Source organism: Nicotiana tabacum, chromosome 9 (genome assembly GCF_000715075.1).
Source record: "Nicotiana tabacum cultivar K326 chromosome 9, ASM71507v2, whole genome shotgun sequence".
Lineage (NCBI taxonomy): Eukaryota > Viridiplantae > Streptophyta > Magnoliopsida > Solanales > Solanaceae > Nicotiana > Nicotiana tabacum.
Genome location: NC_134088.1, coordinates 85,469,653 through 85,474,898, shown reverse-complemented (window position 1 = coordinate 85,474,898; position 5,246 = coordinate 85,469,653). Strand labels below are relative to the sequence as shown.

The 5,246-nt window shown below is 36.4% G+C and overlaps 1 long non-coding RNA gene across 1 annotated transcript; it reads left to right on the top strand.

Moving 5' to 3' along the window:
• The first annotated feature begins 1,126 nt into the window (after window positions 1–1,126).
• Window positions 1,127–3,343, top strand: LOC107791428 (uncharacterized). The gene is made up of 3 exons (XR_001649268.2): window positions 1,127–1,352; window positions 1,555–1,790; window positions 2,836–3,343. It is a non-coding gene; the product is annotated as an uncharacterized LOC107791428 (long non-coding RNA).
• Window positions 3,344–5,246: the final 1,903 nt, after the last annotated feature.

Here is a 5,246-nt window from a genome sequence, read left to right as displayed (position 1 = left end):
CTTTTAGACGGAGTCATAACTCTTACATATCAATATGTATGTGGAGCATTCTCTATTCCTATCCGTAGATATGTGTTCCTAGGGGCTTGATCTTGTTTCGTATTTAATCCATATAACAATTTGTACAAGAATATATAGGTTTCTAGCTAGCTGAAGGTATTCTAGGTGTTTGCGTAGCATTGCAGCAGTTAATTTGATTTCTCTGAATTCCACCCCTGGAGATTTGGTGACAACTAAATCTAGATCAGTTAACTGCAGCCACACAAGATTTGATAACTAGAAGGCATATATACTAGGAAAAGTCATGCTACATATTAGCTCCTTGGTACTCGATACTCTTTGCAACGAATTGTACACTTACGAGTTTTACAATGCCAAAGTTCCTGGTCTATAGCTTATTTTCTGCATCAATGATTATCCAAACATAAGAGTAGCATCTTATGTATTGCCCTTTCTGAATTGGTCTACTGATCATATTCTAAAAACAATGAGTGGCAAAAGAAATTAGAGCCTTCCACAAGTGTTAACCGGCAGTAGACAATAAGTCAAGTCGATTCGAGGCTCAGCTTAACTTGCGCAGTTCGACTCAACTCAACTTAGTCAAAGTTTGGGTTTGAATGAGCACCACTAGGCTTGGCCCACTTAAGTCGAGTAATTGTTACATTAAGAATAAAACTCATCATACGAAAATAATAGGGGCTACCCAGTTTTTGGACTGTTAATTGAAAAATAGCCAGCATTTACAAATTTTTTAAAAAATAGTCACTGTTTTACTGAAACACGAAAAGTCACTACTAGAAAAACATTAATTTGTGACAGAAATTTCTGACTGAAAATGAAGCAATCGCTAATGAGACTACTTTTGCGACTGTTGTAGTCGGAAACAAACTGAATTTCTATTACTTTTTAAAAAAATACATTCGATTATTATTCCGACGGAAACAGTGGAAAAAAAGCGCGATAATTTTTCGTCTTCACTTTTACGACCGATTCGGTCGGATTTTAAAAAGTCAAAAATACTAGTGGATCAATAAAACGATTGCTTTGGTCGCAAAGTTAAAACTAAAAAGGTAAAACAAAATTTAAGTGGGTTTGTGACCACGGTAGTTAGAAATCTAAATTTAATATTTCAGTAATATTTTTTTCCCCAATTTTTGCCCGCCCTATTTCCCCAATTTCCCTCCTCTTTCTTTCTCTCTCTCGATATCTTTTTTCTTCTTCGATTTCTCTTCCATTTCACCTGTGAGGCGGATTGTTCTTTGATTTCTCTTCCACTCCATCTGTGCGGCTGGCAGAGGCAAACGGCTGAAGGAGGCAAAAGGCTGACAGAGGCAAGCGAATGAAATCTTACGGTAAGAAAAGAAAAGAAGTAATTAGTTTTGTTTGCTGGTCACATTATTTTTAATTTGTTGCCGATTGAAAGCTTATATGCGTGTTTTTCATGTATAGATTCCATATATGAACTTTATTCATACGACCAATCGACTTTTTGTGGTGCAAACACAAAAAATATTTTAGCTTCTGATAGTTTAGCCTTCAATTTCGAAATTTCAGTTTGAAAAGGAAAAGCATAAAACAAACAAAAAAATCAGTTTTTTTATTTACTCTCATCTCAAGAAGAAGAAGATCGAAACAGAGATTGGGGTATTGCGGAGACGGAGTGGTTTCGAGTGCTAATTCGAAGTCGAGGTTCATGGTTCCTGCTATAGTATGGTCGCTGTTTCAACCTTTTCAGTTCAGAGAGTGTTCGGTGAAACCAATTCTTCCTAATACATTGAAAAGCTATTGAGGTCTATCTCTCACCTTACTCTCTTTAAAGTTCTTCTGTGTATCTTGCGATTGATTTTCGATGACATGAATGCTACTTGTTTGTTCTCTGTCTATAATCCGCTTCAATTGGTTTGATTGTTGAGTTTTCTTTTCGATCCATAATTTCACCTGAGAATAGCACTAAATCAGTTCATTAACCAAGTAATAATGTGTTTGTTTTCTTTTTGGTTATTTGCACACATTCTCACACACAAAAAAGTGAATTATATTTTGTTTTATTGTGTATAGTTTCTGTATGTTTTATATCCTTTCTGGTCAGAAACTTTTCCTTGGTTTGCTCTGTGAAATTCTTTTTGTTGACTTACCGCTTTCGTTAATGTGATGCGTTTTTTCTTTTTATGTCGCTTCGCCAGCACCTTGTTGATTTGTAATTATCTGGTGTCTTTGCTATTTCTGTTACTATGATACAATTCCATGAGTTGCCTCGCGGGCATTATTACGCTATTGCAGATTGTGTATTTTCTTTTCCTCTGTAAGATTGTGATTTGGTTGCCTCTGCTTATGGTTCTGTCCATGTTTATCTCTTGTATAGCATTCTTTGAGTTTCAAAATATACTCTATCTATGCATTTATTTTGCCTTAAGTTTTCAAACTACTCAGTTGTTTCATTCTTTGGAATATAACTGTAGTTTAAAATTTCCCTCTATGTTCAAAGACATCAAAATCATACCTTTAAGGTTCACTTGAGTGCTATTTGGAATCACATCCAGCCTTCTTCTTGTGTGATTAGGGAATTTAGAACTAATCACTGCCGCTTTACATCCCTTGCTCAAAGTTCAAGGGTTCGGAGCCACTGCATCTCCTTAAACCCAAAGTTCTTCATCTGCCTCTATCCCCTATAACTTGCTGCCTTTTAGAACCTTAAGTCTCTTTAAAAGGTTTCTTGTCTCGGTTCGGCTTTAGGCATTACAGAGAAATTAGAATTTCTTATATCGGTGACATTGTATTTTCCCTGGTGGAAACAATTAGGTCATCATTTCTTAATGCTTAACATTTTAATTTCAGGAAGCCTATTAAAAATGTTTGGAGGAATGGCGTCAAAGTCAACCTGATTCCGAGGATGGTAGCTCAACCCAAGTGTCACTCAATGATGTAGCTTTAATATGGACGCATGTGGTTGGTGGTGCAAAGAAAGGTAGAACCTACGGTCTTAGATCACAATATTCCGTAGGTCGTCCTACGACATTGTTGTCTGGTGATACGAGTTATTCGCAGGATCATGAAGAGGTGGAAGCATTACGAAGAGAAGTTGAAGAGTTGAAGGAGGAACAGAAAGAAGATCGTGCAAATTTTAACAAATTGCAGAGTTTAGTGGAGAAACTTATGAGCATGCGTCAAGTTGATCCTTTGAATGACGAACATGGCGGGGATAATGAGTTTTAGTTTGTTGTGGTTGTGATGTTTGAGACATTATTGTTTGTTATGGTTGGATGTTTAGACTTGGTAAATGTTTAGACTTGACTATGATTGTAATCTTAAGATTTGATTGAATGGTGCTTGGGTGTTTTACTTGTGTTTGGATGTTTTAGTTACAAATGTTTATGTTTTCTTTAATTGTTTGCATTTTATGTGTTTGATTAGTTGAAATGGTGGATTAATTGGTTGAAATGGTGGATTGATTTTTTAGTTGCTGTAATTTGGAATTGACATGTGGTGTTGTTTTAAAACAGTTGAAATCTGTCAAAATATTTGCAGTTTTTCGACTAAATTCCGACTAAGGTAGCCGCAAAATGCTTTAAAATTTTCCAGAATTAGAACATTCTGCGACCGTAGTGGTGGAAAATATAAATATATAAATAATATTAAAATAGTTTTGCGACCGTAGTAGTGGGAAATATAAACAAATAAATAATATTAAATTAAAATTGTGACTGAATTATTGGGAAAGCTCAAATAAAATAAAAATACTTTTTAATATTTGCGACTACTATGGTGGGAAAGATTATATAAAATTATAATTATTTTTAAGTTTTGCAACCGAAGTAGTAGGAAAAGTAATATAAAATTAAAATTTAATTTAAATATTTTGTGACCGCCGCGTTCGGACAGTTGACAGGATTTGTTAGTCGTTTTCTATTTTCTGTTTCTGACCGATGTAGTCGCAAATTACGGACGGATTCGGTCGCAAACAATTTCAGACCAGCTATTTTGCGACCGCGTTATTTCGGTCTAAATGAGGTCGGAAATTAGCATTTTCTGACTGCATTCCGACCGTTTTCGCAGTCAGAAAATAGCTATTTTCTAGTAGTGAGTTCCAGCATAATATGTCGGATTATTGTGATGACCCGATAGGTCATTTTGAGTATTAGCCATTAATTCCGTGTTCTGAGATCTCTGTTAGCTTCGTTTGATGTTTCTTGGTTTGCGTGTGTTGTCCGTGTCACTTTTTGAAAAGCTTTTATGTGAAAATTTGAAGAAACCATAATTTTTAGTTTTAAAATCAACTTGAGTTGACCACGGTCAACACTTTGTGAAAACGACCTCGGATCGGTGTTTTAACGATTCCGATAGGTCCGTATCGTAGTTTTGGACTTGGGCGTATGCCCGAAATTGAAATTTGAGGTCACTAAATTGATTTGACTCATTTTGCCATAAACTAGTATTTTGAAAGTTTGGAAATTTTTAAGTTTGACCGTAAGTTGACTTCATAGCTAACGGGTTCGGATTTTGATGTTGAAACTTGGTATAGGTCTGTATTTCTATTTGAAACTTGTTTGCAAAATTTGGTGCAATTCGGAATTGATTGGACATGATTCGGACGCTTTGATGTGATTCTAGTTATTCTTGAGTTTACTTTAAAATTTCATTCAATTTGAGGATTGATTTGTAGATTTAGATGTTATTTTGGTGATTTGATTGCGCGAGCAAGTACATATGATGTTATTACACTTGTGTGCATGTTTGGTTTGGGGCTCGGGTGAGTTTCGGATGAGTTTGGTGAGTGTGAAAACTGCTGGTGCAATACCAGTTCTGGTGCTCTGTTGCAAATCTCGCAATTGCGAGGTCTGGCTGCCTCGCTTTTGCGAAGAATCGTTCGCATTTTCGAGCATGGGCTGGCCTGGGTGAATCTCGTATTTGCAAGAATTTGGGTTCGCTTTTGCGAATTGTGGCCTTTAGCTTTTGCGAAGGAAGTAGTCGAATTTGTGATCACTGACCACTTGAGTCTGCTTCGCAATTGCTAAGTTTCTAGTAGCATTTGCGATTAGGGTATGTTCGCATTTGCGATCTAAATGTCGCATTTGCGACTTCTGTTCTTTGCTGACAGGGTTCGCATTAGCGACCCTTGTCTCGCATTTGCGAACAAGACAACGCAATTGCGAGATCTGCAACTGGGTAAAAGAGGGAGGAAACGGGACTTAGCTCATTTTACACAATTTCTCAACCCTAAACACTCTAGAGGCGATTTTCCAAGAGAC